Consider the following 25,134-nt stretch of genomic DNA (forward strand, 5'->3'; position numbering starts at 1 on the left):
GTCAACAGGTTCCTTACTCATCGTTATTTCGTAAGTTTTCAGTAGTGACAATGCTCAGATAATTTTTCTAAAAACTGTTATTTCCCTTCACCGTTGATTGCTATTTCCCTTCAAACTAATCATTTCGTATACTCTGGAGTTTTTTGATCAAGTACCTACTACCTACTATCCGATAGCCGAGCGTGTTCTGCGCCAACCTTCTTCGAAGTTTGAAGCTTCTAACTCCTCAGAAGAAGGCAATGTTTCAACCAGTATTCGCACGTAGTTTTCAGCAGATTGCAGGTCATCTAGCCGAGGGGAACGGGTTTGATGTGACTTGTGAACGGTTGACAAATTTGAGTGTTCATATACTGCGCTTAGATAATGGTCAGAGTCCCTGTAGAGAACTTAAGTTCGTAATGTTAGAGAAGAAACGGCTATCTATGAAAACGTGTAACCGGTGGTTCCAATCAGCATAGTCTTGTGACTCCATCCCAAGTTCAAATCCTCTTTCCCTTGATCAGAGTATTCGAGTCCCAACACCCTGAATACGCCCCTGGCCAGATTGTCAACATTGCGAGAGCGGTGAGTGCGCATCTCAAAGTAGATGTCACAAGCCTCGTCCACACTGAACAGTTTTCGGGGAGAGGGTGTGAACGTACTCCAATAAATAAATAGTTGGTAGCGTTAGGGGACATTCACTAGCGACGTCACTAATGTTGCGGGATATGTTGCGGAACGGATGTGACCCAAAATGTCAAAACTCGACAGTTTGTCGAGTTTAAGTCCATCTAACTACAATAATTAGCTTCCTAGGCTTGGCATCTAATGGGATGCTTTCTTTCCGTCCTTGACTCTGAACCTGAATAGAAGTGCGCGTCGGGAATTAAAGTTAGTTAATATATAAAGTGTGTACCATAAGTAGGGTAATCTAGCTAAAATATTTTGGTGTGATGAGTTTTTCTAGAGCTAAAGTTAAAAGTAAAGCCACACCGGTAGTGGTGGTAGTGTTAGTGTAGTGTGTTAAAACTTAAAAGTTAGGCAACAAAGACAACACGTTAAAAGGTGATTAAAAGCATGCTGAGTTAACCTAAAACAGCCCACTAATAGCGAATTTCTACTAAATAGTTTATTCCAGTGGTCAAGCTAAAACCTTACTGTAATAAAACGGACACAGCTAAAATTAGAAGTAAAACGTAGAATAAGATGTACAGAGTGCTTAAAGATAGTGGTAAAACTTAAAGGTAGAACAATACAACACGTTAAAAGGTGATTAAAACGAAGTTGCCTTAACCTAGAAACAGCACATTAACAGCGAATTTCTATTATATAGCTAATCTTCTTATCAAACTAAAATCGTGAAATAAAAGGAAGGACGAACACCACGTGTAAGCACAGAGAGCAAATAAAAAAAAGATACAAGAAGGTAATACTTTAAAACATTATTGTAAAAATTGTATTGTATAGTTTGTTAAAAAAAAGAAAGAATTGTAAGCACATGGTAAAACTATTATGACACATAAATTAATAAAAAACCAACAGGTCCATCAGGGCCTTTTCTTTGTATCGGAAAATATTTCCGGCGTTTCTTTCTTCGTAGCCAACGAACAACCCCCTTGGTAACCTCTAATTTGGACGGAAAATTGAACGATTTCACCCGATCGGTTTAGGCTTCGAACTGGATGAAAACCCACTTCATAACCGTACAGCATATTACTTTAACGAGGCTGAAGAAGACATACCATCGAACCGACCTTGGCACAACGAACGGTGTGGTTAACTCGAAGGGACATCCTTAAATGATAACCTCGATCGAGTTGCGGATCCTCTCTCCTGCGGACCATCAAGGGACAACCCCTCGCAACGAACGGCGGACGCTTTCCTCCCCGCACCTTGAATACTTACCATAGAACGGCTTGTTGGTGGCCCGTGAGTGCTTAGAATTTAAGTATAAATTATAGCTTAAGTGCGTTCGCTCAACACGGAATATTTAAATTCCGTGCAGGTTCTGAGTCCGTTCGGAAGCGAGCATACGTGACTTTTGAGCAGTCCCTAATAGTTAGATTCCGTTCTGGGATGTTGCTCACGGCGGCTCGCTAGTTCGTGTACTAAAAATTAGTTAGGCGAGATAGTTCCCCTCCGTCCACTGAGATCTGTTCACTGTGGCTCACCGGATTGCCGATCGCGGTAGTGGTGAGCATAACCGACCCTGAGATCCCCTCCCTGTTGGAGCATGAACTAGCTAGATAGGGGAAACTGGAGTGTAACTACGTGTTACAAACGTTTGTCAATCTTGTCCATTATACGGTGGTCAGGTGATCTCTAGGTGGCTTTGTGGATATTTTTGAGTGAGTAAAAGATGCTTCGGATCACCAAGCCTCGGGAAGCTGCGAAGTTTATACATCGTTGGAGTCGGAGTGCAGACTACCAGACCCAATTGCCTGTCTATATGACATGGGTGTTCATATCCTCAATGACGATCTTTATGACCCGTGGTGAACAGCCGTCGTACGTTGTTTCCAGCCGCACGTGAAACCCAACTTCAACTTATCGTCCGGTATATCTTTATGCGAGTAGTGCACGTTGATGATGCTGCTGCGGATAAGAATTCGGCGATTCACAATGGTAGGTGCCTCAGCAGGCGGATTTCACCCTTCATTAAGTCCCATGATAGCCTGCCTCACTTTCAGCATGCATGCTTCAATAGACAATAGACTTCAGTTTATCTCAAAAGAGCGGAGTGCATCAAACTGTCCCCGGGTTCGTAAAGTATTGAAATACTGGGGGATAATGAAGCGAAACCTGATGGTGAAGAGAACAGTCATCAGCCACATTGGTCAGATGAGGAGTTCGAGGTGCCGGCAGACCGGAACCTTGACCTGGGAGGGTGTGCACTGGCTGACTAGCGGGTTTTTCATGCAATGTAACATAATTTCCTACGTTTTATCCTTAGAAACTGTTTCAATTAAAAAATTAATCAATGCGGGACACTTTCCGGGACGCTCAGTAATCTGGGACAAGTTATCCAAATCCGGGACAGTCCCGCATAATCCGGGACGTATGGTCAGTCTAGGTTAGTGTTGAAATTGATAACAATCAAGTCACACTGGCAGTTTTTGTACACGGTTACCAAATCATTGGGTTTAATTTCCGCGTACTTCTGCAACTCTTAGTATTTGTAGTTCCACAATAAATAAAATAATTCGCTACTGCTGTTTAACATAATTTTCATGGTTTACAATATTCTAAGATTCTATTATAAAAATGATAGGTGGTTATTAAATATCAACAATAAGGAATGTTTTTTCTCTAAAGATAATTCTCCGTAATAACCCCGTTGGGGCTTTTCAAAGTAGACATAACAAATACAAATTCACAGAAATTAAGTTGAACTGCAGGTAAAATTTCTTTTCATAAAAATTAAGAGAACAATCAAAAAACACAAATAATATTTAAATTTGTAAAGCTTGTACAAAAAATATTTCATAAATGGTGTAAATGATAAGAAAATGTTACCAGACGGTGCTAAAAAGCCATTCTATTCTATTCTTTGACTATTGACAAAAGCCGATTTTATTGTTATGTTTTATGCTTCTCGCTCTGCTTCACACTTACATAAAAATATAATAATATTTTGATGAAATCGCTAGAAATAAATTAATTTAATACCTATTTTCAAGCCTATTTCAAAAGTTGAATCAATATATATAGAATGCCAGTGTCGCTGCAGTGCTCGTGGTAAACATCACACATTTGAAAATTACCTTTTTACACTGTATGCGCATATGTGTGAGTGATCGATTCGAAACGGGAATCTGATTGTCAAACTGAAAAGGCAACCCAATGAAAAATCCTTTTGCTTTTCCGTAAATCACGTAGGATAAATCACCCGATTTGGTCGTTTTGGGGTATTTCGTCGGGAGGAAAATTTTCTATTGGGCAATTTGACAATGTAGTTCCCGTATCCAAGACACGAACCAGCAACATGTTTGCCACCAAAATATCCATGAAACACCAGCGACACTGGCATTCTATATATATTGATTATACTATTTCATACGATGCTGCAGGTTTCAGTGTATCAAACATTTCATACGAGTTTCATAGTACTCGTCGTATTTCGCGGCCTCGACTGTAGCCGTTCAATTTATCTCTCACTTGGAGTAATTTCGTTTTAGCGTGCGCTTCATTCATCGCTTCGCTCCGTCGTCTGTCTGCGTCTGATTATGTTCATGCTGCCTTTATGCTGTTGGCTACGGGTTTTCGGTTCAGCAGCGTTCAGTTTTCAATCAGTCGCAGAGTGTCGTTAGTCCGGTGAAGTTCGAAAGAGTGTACGGTTCTGTTCGTATCGTCGCCGGATTGAATTTGGACTCCTATTTTTTTGCTCACTGTTTTTCTATATCCTATCAACAGAAGAAGAAAAAAAAAGCAAATAAAGGACAGGCATCGCGTTCTGCAGGCCGTTTGCAAAAGTGTTTCGGATTGCTGGTGACAGAGTGCTGTTGGTTTAGAAGATAAGATTTTCTCATAAAGCCGGATTATACTCTACGAAGCGGAGATTGGTTTGCTGGATGGATCCACTAATTTGGGCGTAAGGATATTGTTTTCGTTTGTTCCTCTGGCGACTGCTGGCAAAATGTTCGGAAAAGGGTGTGGGGAATGATGGTAGAATCGATTAATTGGCTGTGCAGATGAAGAGCACAGGTGTGTTTTTACAAAGTTTGGGCAGTTTACGGTGAAAGATATACGTTGTGTGATTATAAAAGCAGTCTTCTACGGTGGCAGTTTAAGGAAAATGTGGATTTAGGCCTCATTAAATTCGTGTCGTTTGTTTATAGCTGAAATTGAAAAGGCAAGTGATTGCAAGTGAAAGAAGAAAAAACGGCAGACATCGCCTTTATCTTCCTTTTTTTTCTGTTGAAGCGAATGAATTTATCGGAGTAAAGTGTGCGTTTAGTGTTTCTGTTGGTTGCTGCGGAGCGGAGCTATTCCTGTTGGAAGCGGTGGACGGTTCACCGACGCAAAAGGTACGGGTACGCTAACCAATACTATCACGCAAGTTGAAAACATACAGTTCATTTATGTTCACGCAATGCCTGAACTGTCACCTTTGTGGCACTAGCACTAGTGTATGGGAAGGGTTCATTGTCCACTTTATTAGGAGCATAAATTTGATACCTCCAATGGGCCTATATTTACGACTAAATTACTTTTAGAAAACAAATGCCCTCTATTAGAGCGAAAAAAACTATATTAAATTTGTCGAAACATACTTTTAACGTTGGTTTTACGATCATTGCTGTCAACGCTTATTGCTGGGAGCGAGAAAATACAACTAACATAACTTTTGTGGCAATTTTATTCATGAAGGTACTTAAAATACAATTGCTTTTTCAATTGATAATATACATCACATGTTTTCTCCGCATATCCTATTATTAGCAACATGTTACATTCGAGTGTCATTTTGTTGGAATTGGAACATGCTATCCGGGTGTCAGTTTTAGTCTAGTTTCCATGTTGTATTTTTTATGCCACTGGATCAAATGTCAGTCAGAACTATTGTGATTTAGAAGGAAGAGTATATGAATAGTTCAACCTTTGTATTTTAACCGTTAATTATAACATTTAAATTGAATTACCAATTTGGTAATTACAGTAAATTATTATTCTGAAGGTTCAAATAAAATTGCTAGGTTCGCTGTTTTTTAACAGAACAGTTAATCTAAAATTTTAACAACTCATCACCGTAGCCGTCACGTCTTCTGCTATCTGATGGTACGCTTGATGTTATGGCGATATACCTGGCAAGTTAGGTATTGGCCTTTTGCGGTGTGATGCCCGTCCACCGGTCGTCGATGGTAAGTGCGTCGTTTTATACATATTGAGTTTTGCCAACCGGACAGGTACCTAAACGGTTTACACAAACGACGACGATATGCCATGCAGTGATGGTTAGTAATGGTCAAGCGTTGTTCACGATTATCGTTAGAAGGAAATCTCCGTTTCGCAAAACAATGAATGAATAAATTGGTGGCCACAAAAAATTATAATAGAATTTTGATGAATTCATACCAATGTCTAACATGTCCTGCTGAATCTGTATTAAATTTCATATTTTAGTATTCTAAAAATGTGCAAAAATATTACATACTTATTTGACAACCAAAGCCTAACAGGAAGTCAGGAAATTGATACTGCAATCGAGTTTCGTCATCATCATCAGTTTGTTCAACAGCGTCATGCTGAACTTTAGGGTGCGATAGATTCCAGCGTAAGCGCAGGAAGCCTCTGTAATAATTGTCGAACTGTTGATATCGAAAACCTTGTTGATTTTGTTTTCGGACTGCGTACTCAGTTCATCATGACGCTATCGAGAAATGGTTCAAATTTCTGTTTAACACGCGAAGGGTAAATAAAACACTTACTCGCCGTAATATTAATTGATTGTGTTTACCTACTTGAAGGGAAGTTGTGACTTCTTCCAACTAGGAGGATGAAAATATCAAATTTTGTTTATTCAGATTCAGACGAATGCCGTCATAATTTTATGCGCTGGTGTCATACATTCGAGCCTATAATTTATGCCTTTTCCGGATCTTAATATGTAGTGGAATTATAACAAATTTTAAATTCAATTCACATCCTGACTCTGCGTCTAGTTGGTAGTAACAAGCAAGCCATTGTCTTTTCGGCGACTGTTTTTCCATAGTTCTACCATTATCGATCGCGATTCAATCGTGTTCGATTAGGCATATTCGAATGCGGCAAATTATGCAGACGTTTCTTTCTGGACAACGCCATAAAAGCATGCTCAAAATACGCTTGTCCAGCAGAAAAATATGTTCTAAAAAAAGTGAACGTTTACAGAAGCACGCTCATCTGGATTAAACATAAGAGAGATGGAATTGTTTATGGTCCGAAGATCTACCGACGGAGGAACATTTCATCTCTGGTTTTTCCCGTAATTAGTAAAGAGCTATGACTATGGCTCTGGAGCTAAACCTTATTTACGAATGGAAAGTTAGGTGTTAATGCTACTTGTTCTGCGTACTCGCGACTACTGTGCGTAGACGTGTAATCCAGTGTCGCTGGCGTGAATCGTTCACGACAGTCTCATTATTTCCACGTAGGATGTGAGTTTGATATCTTTCCGCGAGCAGCATGGTCTCCTAGTAATCCGAGCAAAACTAGTTATGTTTATCAGAATTCGCCTAACATCGGAGGCATTACAACGTACACGATTCGTTCAACGGGTTATGTCGCGCTTCCGGATGGTCTTTTTTGTAGACGAGCGTTACGTACTCGTAATCTGAACCTGACTCCTCCTTCGATCATCTGGAGAACCCTCAATTCTACCACTTTTATCAACGGTTGTTTCTTGAGGATCTTCAACTCTTTCGTAGTAATTGGTTACTCCACATATGCCATTGTTATAGAAAGTCTTCGTTGATCAGCTCATGCCAATCTGATTCCTACCTATTGTTATTGAAACTAAAGTTGTCCTCCGATGCGATGGTCTCTGCACTATTTCGAGAGTTTGTTTGAGAATCGATTTCAGTTCTGTTGAATTTCTTTTGTACTTTGCTGCGTTCTTCGATGTGCTTCAACGTTTGCGGCTACTTGTCTCTCTTTTATATCAGGTACTATTAAAACATTTCCCTCGTGTCGGTTCTCAATAGTAATATGGCAACCATAGAAATCAACACGTCTAGTCCCTTTAATATCATGTCGTCGATTGAGACGCTTTCAACTCGAACTGCTACTTCACAAATCAATCTGACTTTTCGTGAATTCCAAAGGTTGTTTTTTTGAGGACTGATCAAAGGTATCCCGATCAGATGATTCTAACAAAAATATTACAGAATTGTAGCTCCAGTTGATATTTCTATCAAAGTGTGTTATAAATTTGATAGAAAAACTTGCAACACAGGAAATGTTTTACGAAGAATCTTTCTCGCTCTGCTTCTTATAACACGGTTTGTTACATTTTGGTTATAAAGCAGGACGGAGTGCTAGTTTTTCTAACTCATCTTGAAATAAACTTGATCAAATTATATCATAATTTGATGCAGTCGAAATTGAGTTCGATCGATGTGGAATCTTTGTTGAACTGCAAGGTTTCCAAAGCACATGAACCGTTAGTAAATGATGTAACGCTCGCCTGTGCTCTACCTTTTGAAGAAATGTTTGACGGTAGAGAGTTTGACTTTTTGAATGCAGATTTTTCTGGTTTACTGGTTTCTCTAAGGAACACGAACTGGGAATTGCTACTAAATAACGCCATCGATGTTAACGAAGGAATTGAAAGGTTCTGATACAACTTTTCAGAATATATATTCCTGCTCCTCGTCCTCGACCAAAGCCACGTTGGTCAAACAGTCAGTTACGAGAGTCGACACGGCAAAGAGCCCGCGCACTTCGTCGTTACACGTATCGTCGAAATCTGCTAACAAAGTAAGACTTCAACCATGCCAGCAACTCGTACGTGGATGTATAACCGTTTTCTGTACTCTAAATATTTATTGAATACTCAATCCAAACTTAAACGGAACCCTAAAACCGCTAACTCGTTTGAAGTTGAAAGCGCTCTCCGTCATGTTCCATGCAACGTTCTAAACATTGGTAACATACGTTTTTCCGATAATGTGTTATTGCTGCGATCGGTAAGCTGCAGTCATCTACCTCTTATGGACCTGACGGAATTCCTGCAATAAGAATTAAAAAATGAGCTAGTGCCCTCTGTTGTCCATTAAAAATAATTCTCAACAAATCAGTATCGCAAGCCGTATTGCCTACATGTTAGAAAAATCTATTATGGTTTTGGATTTCAAAAAAGGCGATAAGCAGAACGTTGCCAACTACCGATGTATAACATCCCTGCGCACTGCCTCCAAGCTGTTCGAAATACTAATAGGAAAAATAATTTTAGGGAAAAGAACACGACACTAAGTCCTATATCTCCACCGAACTACATGGCTTCTTCCCAGGAAGATCGACAACCACTAATTTGGCTCAGTTCACATCACACCGAATGCAGCCGAATGGCCATGGGTTCTAATCTTAGTAGAATCAGACCATTCGATGTCAAAGTGACTTTAGCATGGGTTTATTCGCAAGCTCCTCATCACCCTTCCTTCATGCTGAATTCTATGTTATTCCGATGTGGCCTATTGCCAGTGCAAAAATGAGACCCTTAGTTGCGCCAGGGCTATAATTGGGGACAGCGTCATGTGGATTAAGGTGGGTAAAGTAGAGAAAAGCATTGAAGGAAGGGTACACAATTCCAAAAATAAATGCAGTGCGGGTTATACAGCAAACACCCGGGCGATATCACAATAGATCAAACGATACTGGTCGCAGTGATGAGTCCATACAGGAAAAAAAACATGGAAGATGCTGCTCAAGTTGATGCCGTATATACAGATATTAAAGCCTCATTTGACCAAGTCAATCACACTGTTCTGCTGGCAAAAATGGCTCGTTTGGGAACCTATTACAGCTTCCTCAAGTGACTCAGATCATACCTGAATAACCGTTTTCTTTCTATGAAGATTGGAAACTATGAATCATACAGCTTCGTCTGCTTATCAGGTGTACCACAAGGAAGTAATCTCGGGCCTCTGCTTTTCTCTTTGTTTTTCAACGTCCAGGATGCAGACTACTTTATGTGGAAGATCTTAAACTGTTTCTTGTGATTCGATCCATGGCAGACTTCATTGAACTACAACATTATCTGGATGATCTGTTTGAATGGTGCTCCAATAATCAACTGATACTGAGCATACCAAAATGCTAAGTGATCTCCTTCACTCGCAGGAAATAATCAACTCTGTGGGACTTCACCTTATCTGGTTAGACGCTCTCAAGAGTATCAACTTTTAAGGATCTTGGAATACTGCTGGACTCTCGCATGTTCTTCAGAGATCATTGCCCACTAATTATTGCTCAGGCGAAAAGAATTCTTGACTCAAATACAAGAATCGGAAAGGAGTTCACGAATCCATACTGTCGGAGAGCACTGTATTACTGTCTTGTACGATCGGTTTTAGAACCGTCAGCGATAATTTGGAGCCTCTATGCAGATATTTGGGTTGGCAGAATTTGGGCGGTACAGTCTAGGTCTCTACGATATGCTCTAAGATCTCTGCCCTGGCGTAACCCAATAGAACTACCTCCTTATGTGGAGCGTTGTCGTTTGCTTAATATGGAAACGCTTGGCCAAAGACGAGACATGGCCAGAGCCGTTTTCAAAGGGAAATTTTTTAGCTGGCAAAATTGATGCTCCTAATCTTCTTGCGCAAATTAAAATCAATGCCCCCGTAAGAAGCTTACGATCGTTGGACTTTATAAGCCTAGACTTCCAGCGCACCGACTACGGCCAGAAGGAACCCATCCAGTGTAATGTTTTTAATAGATTCTATGTACACTTTGACTTCAGTATTTCACGTGATGTTTTTAAGAATCGTTTAAAAAAGACCTTATTTAAATGCGTAGTTGTAAGGAATAGATTATAAGCATGACAATTTGTATCATAAGCGTGAATTGTATTTGTAATTAATGCTTTGTATTTTACATCAAAAAGATGATGGGGTTTTTACGCCCACTTGAGGGAAGCTTCGCTTAGTTGGTTTCGAGGCCCGATGCTGGTCTAACAAGCCAGTCGTCGTATGTTCGTATCTCGGCTAGGCGGTGCTGCTAGATAGAGTCAGTATGATTGTTGCACTAGCCCCGTAACTGTCCTGTACTCTAATAGCCAGCTGTAAAGTCTGTCGATAAAGAAGGGTCAAGTCTTTGAAAAGACGTTTAAGCCCAAGACTGCATTTTTTTGGCAAGCTTCATCACAACTGGGGTTTTACCCATCCTATCACAAATTCGTGCAGACCGCGGTCAGATGGATTAAATCAGGATTGATTTTGCTCATCTTAAGCATACAGAGACAGAGCAATCTGCTTCTCACAACGACCAAGAGCTTTTATTTTCTGTTTAGCCGTTCTCTGCCTCTGAATGATGCATGCATCCTGTTTTCTCTGACAACCACTCATCTTGCGCAGAAGGAGCACAACTGCAAGCAGAGCTAATCTTCTCTTCGCACACTGGAGACAAAAGACTATTTGCTCCGTATCCCAAAGAGAATATCGGACGGGCAATTATATGGACTGGAACGATTTGCTCCGCGATCTTGAGAGTATGCATACGGTAGTGCTCCGGCAGAAAAAGAAAGATGAAACAAAACTGACGCTCACTCGGTGGCAGAGCAAAACAGCAAAGTACTGAGGAAGCAAAAAACTCGTCGCTTGTCGAAGAAGGTAGCATCGGACAGAGAGAGCAAATGGATTTGTTTTCTGCGCTTTGCCAGTAAAATGCCGAAAACAGATTTTTTTTTTAGAGTACGATATGCCTAGAGCGGATTTTGTTACAATCTTTGTTATTTTAACTACTAACGGGACCAAGTTTATAACCAAACGTAAAGGAGATGTTGTTATAAAAAACTTGCTATTTAGAACGCATCCTGTTATAAATTTGTTATTTTCATTTGATCGGGTTACCCTCCTTCAATGCTTGCTCGTTCCTCATGATACTGCTATCCCCTTATTATAACCCTCCTTGCGATATGGTACATTTAACAAAAGAGTAACTTTTTGCACTATCAAGAGACTTCATCGAGGTAATACTGAATTCAGTACGAAGGAAAGGTTGTGAGAGGTTTGAGAGTATACTCATCAAAGTCACTTTGACATCGAATAGCCTGATTCTAGCCCACCCGGAGGTTGTTTACTGCAAGTGGTATAAACAAACCGAAGGAGTATTCATGGGTAACCTGTTCTCATTATTTATGATGAGTAGAGAAAATATTACAATAGAAACAGAACATTCTTCTCAAGTTGTTTTAACTATTGTTTATTACTAATATCCTCCTTTGTACGCTTACAGTGTTCCAGATTTAATTTCCTGTTAAGATTAAATTTCCTGTTCAGTAGTACAATTTAATGGACATAACATGTGTCTAAAGAATAATGGTGATGAAAGAGATTGATTACGTCGCACGTTTCTATAAAGATCCCCCCCCCCCCTTATATCTTATTTGTCGCCCTTTCCCTTTACTACTACTGTTTTACTACTGTTGTTTCATAACTTTCTTCTACCATATTTAAAAGACCATTACCATTATAAAAATTATATTATTCAAAGCATTCAATTAAATTTTCAAAATTGAAAAAAAATAATAAGGCTTATACAAATTTGAAAAAAAGTTCATGTCGACCCCCCCCCTTCATGTGCAAAGTTAAAGCAGTTATCCCGTTAGTCTTGATAAACTTTCTTCACCAACTAAGCTTTCTGGTTCCTGTTGCTTAACCTTAAAGTTCCCGGCGTCGATAATTGGGGTGCATGCAATCAAACTTTTAGTTCCATTTGCTTTAAATTGTGTTCCATTTAATTTCAACTTGTTTTAAAAGAACCGAATTACATTGAGGTAAAAATCAGAGGGGTTGTGTACAAGACACGACCGCATATATAGGTGACGTAGGACTACATAAGTCTCTTTGTAGTGATAGTAGCATGTATTCATGCTTGTAATCATTCGATTCTTCATATATACGTGCTATATGCAACATATATACATGCTACATGCGTTGTATGTAACATTTATCAAAGTAGTAACATTGCATACGTTCAATTCTCAAAAGATTGTGCATTTGAAAACAATTTAACAAAATCAAGAACACAAACTATTGCTTTCCTGCTACCTTACTGAATTTAAAGATTGTTTTTATTACCCATGGTTCCCCACGTTGAAGGGATTTTACCAATTTAATCCTATTTTATTAACAGCACATCTTTTCACTACACTTCTAATGAAACGGCAAGCATGTGTATTCATACAGAGTGGTATTATAACCGAACACTACAGTTGTAGCACATTTTTCCAACACAGATATCAAATTCGCCGAGGTTGAATCGTCTCGCAGTAAACAATTTGCGAACTGTTGGGGCAACGAACTTCTATCATTTGTTCTGGCACACTTCCCTAACACAGATATCAAATTGGACTAGGTTTGATCGCGTTCGTAAGAAATCTGTTGGCACGAGGCGGCTCTGTCACTCTTTCTGGCGTACTTCCCAAGCAAGGACATCAAAATGGTCTAGGTTTAATCGCGGTGTTAAGAATTTTTGTTGAAATGAGGAAACTTTGTCAGTTGTTTTGGCTTACGTCCCAAGCACATATATCAAATTGGTATAGGTTTAGATATCGTAAAGAATCTTCGAACCAATCACAAAGCGAGAATTCTGGTAAAACATAGGTTCATTATTTTCAATTTTTCAATAGTTCAACATCAAGAATTCATACTTTTCTTCATTTGGGTCAATTCTTAGAAGATTTTCCGATCGGTGTAAGAATATTGAAAATCGATCGGAAAACCGCTGAGCTATTAGCGCTCAAAACCTTTCATTTTTCGTGACGCTCGCATTTTTCGATTTTTTGGAATGACCACCCTATCTCAAAACTTGCCGTAAGACATAGTCCTATGTCAAAATCAATCAAACAATACATGAATAAAATTCGGAACCGCTTTTGACGGAGATATTCCGAATTGTAGTGGGATTATTTTTTCCGGTCATAGGTATTAGATAAGATAAAAATAGAACTACACCAAATTAGACACTCCGGAATATCAGCTACCGGTGCTTTCAGGGTACCAAATTGATCGTTTTATTCCGTAGTTTCCAAGTATATACCCTAATTTTGGATGTTGGGAACGTAAAACTCAAAGATACAGTTTTTTACATGCAGAAAAGATGCCACTGAACTGTTCGAAACTTGAAATTTTCGAAACGTTCTGCATCATTAATATACAAAGGTAAACACGTTCTTGTGGGAGAACAAGCATCAGCTGAGGAATGACTAGATATTCACGACTAAAACGTTGACCAAGAAACTAGCAGTTTCAGAGGTTTGATTTCTTAAAACATGTCGGTAGCACAGCATATGCGTTCCAAGTAAAAAAGTTGTATAGACTTAAACTGCCATTTTCACACTATGATTAGATTACGATACTATTTTGTGGTTACCGATTTCAGAACTAGAAAGTAACACGGATTTGGATTATTCAAAAAAGCAAGGTAACTAACCGAGTGACACGCAAGTTCAAAACAAAATTCAAATGAAGGCCAAGTTATACGTTTGTGGCACTCTAAGGTGATCCTGGGGCACTCCACTATTATAAAACTGGTTCATCTCTACCAGGATGCTTACTTTATGTGCTTGGGTCGAAAAATATTAAAATTTGGTACGGTTTGAACTAAAATTTAAGTACTGTACAACATTTTTGTATTAAATTTTTAATAATAACGCTGGTTTCTTCTCTTTTGTTTAGTTATTGATGGTTTGATGTTATTATTTTTTTCTTGACCCCCCATCCCCCCCTTCAAAAATATTTTGTGACCAGGACATAAACTTTTTTTCAAATTTGTATAAGCTAATTTACTCCTTATTAAGCACACGTTTGTCTGCAGCTAAGCTAACAATAGTCAACCTGGTGTCTGTGGTAGTAAAATATTTTGTTTTCTAAGGAAATGCCTAGTGAAAACGACAAAAATTAAGACGTAACATGATTTTTGCAATTTTTTTTAATTACGTGCAAAATTTTCTGACCAGTTGATGCAAAATATTGAAAGTCTAGTTAGGAAATTGCTGGATTATCAGCGCTTAAAACCTAACCATTTTTCGTGACGCTCGCATTTTTAGCTGCTTTGGAAGGGTCGCTTCACGAACGACAAACCAAGCCTTACCTTGCGATAAATCCCCGCAAATTTTTAAGAGATAAACTTGAAGACATATTTTCTGCTTATAGACTTCAAAGCAGTGTACGATTCGGTAGAGCAAAATGAGTTACGGCAGGTTATGGGTGAATATCATTTTCCAATTATTCTAACTGATTAAGCTGATATGCCAACCTTGACTTGATGGTTTCACGTCAAGCGTTCGGTGACAATTCTGAATCGTTTGTGACTTTAGATGGTTCGAAGCAAGATTACGGACTGTCGAATCTACTATACAGCATAGCACTGGAAGCTGTTATTCGAAGAGCACGATATCGATATCATTGGCGTTAGACCAATTTTTGGTTTGTAAAGCTACTGAAGTTACATTTTTAACACCATGAATAAAAATCCTTATTAGTCACATTAATATATATATAGTTTCCTTGTGTCTGACTGTAACGCTAGATCCTAGCAAGCCGTTAAATAAATTTTTTTCTAGACTCCAACACGCGTAGTGAAGGTAACAATGGGTTCAGCAATGGGTGGGTGGGTGAAATCGGCAATTTGATGGGTTGCCAGTTGCCACACAATGCGATACTGATTCCAACATGTCCTACCTATGAACAAAAATATTTGATTTTAAAACAATATTTGAAGCAAACGTCAATCGTTTGAGATTGATGAAGCATCCTCAACGTGTGATTTGGCACGTGGTAATAAGGATAGCCTACGAGCCATAACTGATTATCAAAAGCTGCCAAAGTAGCGCGTACTCAATATAAAGCGCGAAAACGCATATCCTGTTGAGTATTTTTATTCCTACATTTACTTCTTCCGGAGTTTCTTACGAGAATGCACTATGGTCGAAAAAGCCAAAATTCCAGACAAAAATCAATATCTCGAAAACCATTGGCACTACATATTTCATGTATTCAGAAGATTTTGTTTAGAAAAAAAGACCTATCTTTTGGTATAATTAGTCATTAGGGTGGTCCACTTTTACTCGTTATAAAAATTTTAACTTTTTTGTCTTGCGATATAGAGCAATACTTTCTACTACAAAGTTGTAAATAATTTATTTTGCAGAAACTTTGCTGAAGAAACCAAATTTGTATCTCATCTGTGTATCACTATACAACGAATTTTCTAGATTATGTCAGGGTGGATCTTGAAAAAGCAGTTTTTTTGCTCTAACTTTTTTATTTGAAAACCAATTTGAAAACTTTGATCGGATGACTTTTAGAACGTAAAATAATGCATTTTTTACAACTTCTAGACAGTTGCTATCTATTGTCTGAAGGAAGATATTGAAGTTTTCAATTCAAAATATTGTAGTTTTCCACGGCGTCTCACACTTCCGTTGGCACATATTTTCGAAAACGGAATGAATGGTCTAAAAGTACGTACCTGGATGTACAAAATCCATGTAATGGCATTTTTCCAGACTTCTCCTATTCTGAGAAAAACGCATTTGAAAAGTTAGTATTTTTCCATATTCAGCCCCCTGTTGTCCAACGGTTCACCAATATCTACGATCCGCAGGGCCTGGGGAAAAGTTGGGTTCGAATTCGGTTATAATTGACTCCCATTATAGCTTGTTTTGTTCCATGGACCCGTAAACGTTGCTTCAAGGGCCATCCCTTACCTGTTTTTTCGTTCTGGAGACACTATAAACACGTTTGTTTCATTACTTTCTTCTACCGTCCCCTCCATCTATTGTAAAAAAAACTATCGTTATGAAAAACAGTAGTTATAAAAAAAGAGTATTTCTACATCTCTGGACTGAAGTGTTGCGCTTGCGTAGTTTTGTTTAAGGCGGAATTAGTCGTCATCGATTCTGCCAATTTCAAAAGCAGTATTTTTGATTGAAACAAAAATCTGTTCATGTGTTTTGTTCCGTTCTGTTCAATATATTCAGTGTGCAGATTGGCAAAAAGAACGCAGGATTTACATTTTTGTAAACAGAATCCCGCTTTTGGGCCCAAAAACTGCTTCTGGAATTGGGCTTTCCGACGAAAAGTTTCCCGTTAAGCGTGTAGATCTATCGCGTATGTTTTCTTATTTAAAAACCTTCTGATCTTTTTAGAAAGAAAACTAACATAAATTCGAGGTATTCTAAAATGTTTTCAAGGTTTTTGGAATTTGCTATAATTTTTTTTAATATTTTGTATAGACAAGTATTTCCATTTTGCTTGCCGCCTTGCAGACTGATTCTAGCAGAATAAGCCCATAGTTGCTTACTTCTACGGCTTGATAACGAGAGATTTTACGCATTCTCTCAGCACTCAACTCGGCCAAATGTTTTTAGGATGACCTATCAATACAAAAAAAAATCGGGCTGCATTTTGTCCACAGCATAAAATAAAATTAATTTTTGTATCTCGATGAGACTTGTTTAATGAGAATGCGGTATCAATCGATGAAGTAGTCGGGCCATCATAATCATTCGATATTATTGCAATATTTTCAAAACTTTATCCAGGAATTAGTAATGGTGCGTTGAAATATTCCTCACACTTCATCACATACTTTTCGGATTTTTTCGACGGAGTTTCCTTGCGTATTTTTTCACAAAGAAAACAATTCGCGTTTGTCCATTTCTTTAAAAGTACCCCCAATATTACTTTTTAATAAAAAGGTTTTAAAGCGTCGTTTTCTAACTTACCTGCGATATTTATAATGGTAGTTTTTTTACAATAGGTAGAGGGGACGGTAGAAGAAAATTATGAAATAAACGTGCTTATAGTGTCTGCAGAGCGAAAAAAACAGGTAAGGGATGGCCTTTGAAGCAACGCTTACAGGTACATGGAACAAAACAAGCTATAATGGGAGTCAATTATAACAGAATTCGAACCCAACTTTTCCCCAGGCCCTGCGGATCGTAGATATTGGTGAACCGTTGGACAACAGGGGGCTGAATATGGAAAAATACTAACTTTTCAAATGCGTTTTTCTCAGAATAGGAGAAGTCTGGAAAAATGCCATTACATGGATTTTGTAAATCCAGATACGTACTTTTAGACCATTCATTCCGTTTTCGAAAATATGTGCCAACGGAAGTGTGAGACGCCGTGGAAAACTACAATATTTTGAATTGAAAACTTCAATATCTTCCTTCAGACAATAGATAGCAACTGTCTAGAAGTTGTAAAAAATGCATTATTTTACGTTCTAAAAGTCATCCGAACAAAGTTTTCAAATTGGTTTTCAAATAAAAAAGTTAGAGCAAAAAAACTGCTTTTTCAAGATCCACCCTGACATAATCTAGAAAATTCGTTGTATAGTGATACACAGATGAGATACAAATTTGGTTTCTTCAGCAAAGTTTCTGCAAAATAAATTATTTACAACTTTGTAGTAGAAAGTATTGCTCTATATCGCAAGACAAAAAAGTTAAAATTTTTATAACGAGTAAAAGTGGACCACCCTAATGACTAATTATACCAAAAGATAGGTCTTTTTTTCTAAACAAAATCTTCTGAATACATGAAATATGTAAAGCCAATGGTTTTCGAGATATTGATTTTTGTCTGGAATTTTGGCTTTTTCGACCATAGTGGAATGGTAGCTAAAAAACCCTCCGAGTCAGGTGTGGGATGATATCTGAATCACACAGAAGTAATGTAATGTGTCTTAAACAGTCTAATGTTTTATCAAGGACACATTCAAACTTTGGTTGTAAAGAACCAGAATTCATCAAAATGTGGTTTATGTGAAACGTATTGTTCCATGATTTTGATTTTGAAATACCTCAATATAAAGTAACATAAATATTGGACACCACAAATTCAGGTTCTTTAAAAATTTAGTAGAAGTAGCTTTAGACATTTTTTGTAAAGTATTTTATTTAAAGTATTTCAAAAGTATTCTAACTTTTTTAAGGGACTGGGTTGCAAAAAAGACGTCGAAATCTCCAATATCCAAAGATGTTGTATTGCATTGGTTCGATTACAAACAAATAGCTAATCTGAGAGTTTGTCCGATTTACTAAAACGAAGGGTGTTTTTGTATTTGTGGTCCAACAAGTGGCAGCGGATTAGACAACAAATGTCTGCCCGGTATAATGCAATCGATATTTTCTGCAATCATACTTTTGGCGACACCGAATTTAAATTTTGTCTCGGGTTCTAAAATTGAGTACTTCCCTCGATCAGGACGTTCTTTACAATTGGTAAATTTTTGCCCTTTTATCTAAGCCCCGTTTGTTTCGTTTGTAGATTACACGTGTTTTAATTAATGGAAGTTTGTCAATTTTAAAGTTGTTTCACTAACAAATTTTACGTGCTATAGAATTGTAAACCATATTACATTTTCAAAGTTTTAGGTATTGTGGCTAGCCACGACGGGTCAACCTAGTTTTAGACATAGTTTAGCTGGTCAGTATAGAATATTTTTTATTCATGCTGTGGATACGAGTTGAAACGTTAGAAAGGAATATCCGTTGAATAAACTTAAATAAATTTTGTGAGCTATGATTTAAAATAAGTTCCAAAAAATCAAACCACTGTGGAAACATTACTATACACGCAAGCGTTCATCCGCTTAACATCTATTTCATATTCAGTACGTTCGTTGAAAAAACATTTACAGTAACAATGTTAATAAATACCACCATCTTTCCGCATTGACTGCGATCTGGCCGCGCTAAATTGAAGAGTCAGAACAGTTTTTCGAAACACTCTACCCGGATCACTGGACTGTGCTAATCCGAAACTTAATTGTATCAATTAAGCTGTCTCCACATCCAATTCCGTATTGTCCGCTTTGGCTGGTGATGCTGAACCCTTTAGCGGCACGCCCCTTAAAAACGCTCGATTCCTAAAGCAGTGCTTGACTCACGACGGGGCCTGAAAGGGCCCGTCAATTCAAGCTTAATTTCATCGTCACCAATTAAAGTTGTACAGCTCGCGTTACAAACGAAACCCAACCCGTATATCTCGGACAATCAAACATTGATGGGATTGTGAATATACTAGTTCGTATGTGGCCTAGACTGGTGAAGTACTTTCGGACAGGTACCTGGCTGGCACCGGACTGACAAAGACAAGAAATACTTCTACTGGTGAATGGGTCGGTCGCAGTCACAGTTCTGTTTACTGCAGCAAAATGCAATTTTGTCCAAGAACAATTTCAAAGTGCATTAGTGAGCTCTAACTGGGGCAAAGCTTTCATTAGATTCCGCACCATTGGAGAGCATGCCAGCCAGTCAGTCAGCCAGTCAGCCAGCTTGCAGCTGGAACAGCGGTTAGTTCTTCTTTTGCTTCTTTTCTACTGTGCGCGCGCTCTATGTATGAACGAATGTAAGTTACATTACTTTTATTACTGGTCTGTGCTACTCTTATGATGCGGTGCTGAGTGGAATGTGCCGTTGAACCGTCAAGATCTCTTCACAGAACCGATATATGCTGTTCGTAATATGCTTGTGGCGACCTTCGTCGATTCGCAGCCGTTGGCTGCTGCTCGCACAAAACTTGAATGCACGTCTGGGGGTCTGGGTGGATGGTTGGTTGGTTGGCCTCTAGCACTTCGGTTTGAGATTCGCGGGATATTGAAGTGGCATTTGATCGCTCGAGTGAAACGGGGCTCCGTTAGAGGTTCTCGCAGCAATTGTTGACCCAAAATAAATTCACTTATGCATGCATGTGGGTTTCGTTCTGCGTGCCAAACGGGGAACAAAAAATATGTGCAAACGCGCTGTTTTGTTCAATTAACACACCAATCGAGAGCGGTGGGAAATGGGAAAACCGGGCGAAGCACGCGCTAATGGGTCTCGAAAAACAACACAATAAACAATTGCTTCATTGTTTTAGTTGATGAAAAAAAAACTCATTTTTCCGAATTTTGAATTTTCTACCTCCTCGCGTACAGTTTTTTTTCGGACGAAATTACCGGCACACAAAGTGCCACATAAAACAGATAATCGTCAGGCGAAACGCTGCTGCACTGCTATTAAACTAAACGAGGTGCATAAATGTTTTGTTCCTGCCTACCCGGGCCGGGCCGGGGGTTTCTGCACGTATGCAATGCTCAGAGGCAAAAACTTGCCAGTCGATGGGTTCGACCGACTTTGTCGACGGCGTCCGCGCCGTTGTTGTTGTTGTTTTGGCTTGGGATTCGAACCGGTACGCGCTGTAAATGTTTTTTTTCCTTTCGTTGCTTCAATGTTCATTTTTCTGTTTGGAGAGGCCTTGTTTTACTGACCTTGGCGTTAAAAAACAACAGTTGCTGGCCGGGTGGAATGGTGGAAACTCGTTCGAAGTGAGTGATGCTGCAAATGCAGACGCAGACTGGGTAGCATAAAAAAATTCTAAACCTATTTATTGAGGGCCGTTTCGATAATTTCATTAGCATTGTTTTCGTTTCTCCATAATTCTACAACCCAGGTAGAAGATCAATAACTGACACTTATTTCAATCATTATCAGTTTTAATAACTTGAAACTTGATTGAATTGTCTATAATGTGCAATCGATACCGGTAGATTAAACACTAAGATAGAGTCCTTTCCGGAGACCGGATTAACGAGACAGCGAGAGCCGCACCATTGTTTGCCGTTGTCCTAGAAGCCACGCATCGCCGCGGTGTGTGCGGCAGCTTCTCTTGACACAAGCACGGACAGCGTTGAGTGGCATCAGCATAAAAAACAAAACCCTTATCAGGTTTCACCGCACCGCACTTTGGGCTATACCTACTTTTCTCTACGCGCGTCGACGTCCATGCGGCGAAGTGCACACCGGGACCGGAGACGACGACGTTAATTCTCCGAACGAAGGAAAAATAAACAAGGCAAAGTGAAGGAAGCTTCAGTCGAGTCGAGAGTGGATGATTAACGTTTAGTATAACTGTTTTGTTCGCGTCTTTCTTTGCTGCGAGCCGCTGCCTGCGCTGCCAGGCTGCTTGAATGGGTCGGTCGAATCTCGGTCGTTGAGAACAACTTTCTCCGCCATCGCTCCTCCAGCAGGTTACAGCAGGGCTGTGTGCACGGGGTTGTATGTGTGCACTTTAATGTATCGACGTGTTATGTGCGAGCAAAGTATAACCCCGTCATTGCGGACAGTGCGTCCCCCCACCCTAGACGTCACCCATCAGATCGGAGTGGACCTCCGAGGGGAATCGTACTAAGAGCGGATGCGCGTTTTACATTGAATCAAACTACCGTGCTACCATCATGATACTGTGTGCTGATGGTAGCTTTAGGTACTGTATTAAAAATGATAATGGCAAACCCTGCAGGTGGACGTGCTACAGTATACTGTATCAAATCATATTCTTTGTAATCAGCGAAAAGTAGAGCGGTGTCGGGATTTTCAAGCATAGAAGAACGACTCGGATGCTTTAACAAAGAGCTCAACGTTACTCTTGTCATTGGGAGTGTTTTTAACTTTCAAAAATTTAAAATTATTTGTAGCTTCTTTAAAGATCGTTTTCGGTTGATAATGACTCGGCCGGAAGTGTACTATAAACTCGGTCATGCTTCCAACAAGCGGTTCTGAAGCTCAGTTCGGAGCCACTAACAGTTGGCTGCAAAGTTTGTTGATAGTGAAAGGCTACGCCTCTGCGCCTCTGTTGGCATTTTGCTAACTTGATCTGGGTCAAACAATTTATCAGTATGAAACGGATGTGCGAGAAAAACAAAGCATCTATTGGCGAAAAATTGTCATGTGGTTCCTCCTCCCCAGAGCTCTGGGGTAGGTTCAAAATAGAAGTAGGATAAAGAAATTGGTTCCCTGACCTACCCGTTGACTTGGCAGGAAATGGAGTAGGTCAGTCGGATTGATTTTCTGAGTTTGCCAATTAGATATATAATAATTTTCTCGTCAATATCCTTTAGCAGCAAGGTCGTCGCTAATAATACTCTAGTCTGTAATTTTAAGCTGTTATTTTTTCCTTGAGCAATGAAAGTTATGTTCTATGTTATGTTCTCCGGAACTGCTACTGTCATAATGTTCTAAAAATATATTTGCAATATAAGAACCTTTTTTCGGTTGATCGTATTCTATTATTTAATTGTTGTTCTGAAGGCTGTGTTGTGTGAGATTTCGCGAAATTTTGTGTTTACCGAAATTCAACGAAATCGTGCGAAATTTACCTCAAATTTTATGGTAGATCACCATTAAACTACAGCTAACGCTAAGGTAAGTTTTGCCCCGTTTCGTTCGATTTCAATAAAGACGAAATTTCGCAAGATCGTGCACAGTCTTAGTTGTTCTAATAGGGTAGAAAATCATTTTGCTGTCCTTCAAGGCTTTCATTTGAGACCTATTCTTTTTATTTTGACTGAAGTTTTTGGCGCGTTTGAGTGGAATACAAAACCTGAGATTAAAGAAAAGAAAACAGATACCTATTTCGCCTACGACTTGCAGGCTTCATCAGTGTCTGTTTTCGAACGAACAGTTGGGTTAATATTTCTGAACTCAAATTGTACTCATTGAGAAAAAAAGTAACTTCAGTTATCAAATAGAATTCAATTGAAAATTATAACAAATAATATTTTTCCCGATTCTTCTAACACCCGAGAGCCGGGGTGGCTCTTGCCGTATCAAGAATTCATTTCCACTGTGTTCGGTACTGGGGTACTCGTCGCCAATTCGTTGCACATCTCGACACACGCAAGTCGGCTGCAACCTGGTCGAGCCACCTATCACGTTAGGCTCCTCTATTCCTGGTGTCTGGTGCCTGGTTCTCTTGAAGAGAGTTGATTTCACTCTACAGTCGTGCGACTTGGGAGTCGCTCCAAGTAGTTTTTGCAACTCGTGGTTCATACGTCTACGCCACTCTCCGCTATCCGTTTGATACTGCACCAAAAATAGTCCGCAACACCTTTCGTTCAAATACGGCAAGTGCACGTATGTCATCCGTAAACAAAGTGGGAGACTCAAGTCCATAGAGAACTACCGGTCTAATTAGCATTTTGTGCAATAGACTCGACTTACAGCTTGAATGCAGCATTGAATCTCCTTTCTCGTATTATTGTCGGCGGTGACCAGAGATCCTAAATTACGAACTCATCAACTACTTCCAGTTCATTGCCGTCAATAGCCGCTGTCCGTGGGAGGCAAACGTTATTTTCTCTGGAGTCTATTCCTGCCATATATTTGGTTTTCTACGCATTGATTTGTAACCCAATCCTGCTAGGCGTCGTTTTTAGTCTGGCGCAGATTGCCCCCGTCGTTCCAAAGTTTCCAGTAATGATGTCCAGGCCGTCTGCAAAAGGCCGCTTCTATAGCGATGTTAAATAACACACAGGACAGCCCGTCACCTTGCCGTAACCCTCTGCGCGATTCGAAGAGACTAGATGTGTAGAGTCTGAATTACAGCCACAAAGAATCGCCCAAGTCTTAGACAGTTTAGACAGTTCGTCGCATCGACAGCCCAGTGTACCGCTGCCGAGATGGTATATAGCGCGAGGCATGTTCTGATGCTGGGATATGCGATATTCTGTACTAGGGGCATTCTCACAAGACCCTCTTCTCACAAGATGAAATATGGAAAAAAATCTGCTTAATATAAACGCATATAAAAAACTGCAAAGTATACAGCCCTAAGGGTTGTACGAAAGGGTGACGTAGGACTATATCAGATCATTAGATTAAAGACTAATGTAAACTGCATTTCTGGCATAACTATGTATGTGAGTGCCATTGTTTAAGTGAATGTTTAAAAGAGAAGAGCGAAATATTCAGATTCCATTCTTCATTGAATGCAATGGTGGTTTTGAAAATATGTGGACGGGGATTCATAAGTACAACGCCTGCAACCATTGAGACATAGGACAAAGCCATGGGTATAAATAAACGTCCTTCAGAACTTGACCCTTCTTTAACAACAGACTTCGCAGTCAATTATTAGAGTACACGAAAACTACGGGGCTAGTGTAAGGATCATATTGACATACAGACATAGAGCTTTCTTTTAAAAATTGCTTGTGTGCATCATAAAGATTGACATAGTAATGAATGACCAGCCCACCACCAGATTATTGTATTAAATATGATTATGCGACAGGTTTCAATAACCCGCTTGTAGTCTTTAAAAGGGCCATTGGTTACAAATAACATTAAACTCAAAGCACGTTCATCGCAAATATGACGTGCCATTCGAATGTACTTCTCTTTTAACATGGTAACAGGCACGTAAAGTTAGCGGCGTCGATTCGCTGTCTTTTGCTTCGAGTAGGTTTTACTAGTTTACTTACACAGCTTACCGTTTGGGTGAGGGGTCTCAAACCATCATACAATAAATTCATGCCTCCAAAAACCCCCACACGCCAAATTTGGTTCCATTTGCTTAATTAGTTCTCGAGTTATGAGAAAATTTGTGTTTCATTTGTATAGGATTCCCTCCCTTGTTAAAAGACGGATGGGTCTCAGTACACTATAGAAAAAAATCA

The 25,134-nt window shown here is 39.3% G+C and overlaps 1 protein-coding gene across 3 annotated transcripts in view; it reads left to right on the forward strand.

The window, feature by feature from the left end:
- The first annotated feature begins 4,281 nt into the window (after positions 1 to 4,281).
- Positions 4,282 to 25,134, forward strand: part of LOC128735100 (prominin-like protein) — a 134,419-nt gene continuing 113,566 nt past the window's right edge. For 2 of the 3 annotated variants that reach the window (XM_053829588.1, XM_053829590.1), the window contains exon 1: positions 4,282 to 5,006. The gene's annotated coding sequence lies outside the window, so the exon portion shown is untranslated. The remainder of the gene's footprint in view (positions 5,007 to 25,134) is intronic. The other variant, XM_053829589.1, reaches the window with a different exon arrangement.

This window comes from Sabethes cyaneus, chromosome 2 (genome assembly GCF_943734655.1).
Source record: "Sabethes cyaneus chromosome 2, idSabCyanKW18_F2, whole genome shotgun sequence".
Lineage (NCBI taxonomy): Eukaryota > Metazoa > Arthropoda > Insecta > Diptera > Culicidae > Sabethes > Sabethes cyaneus.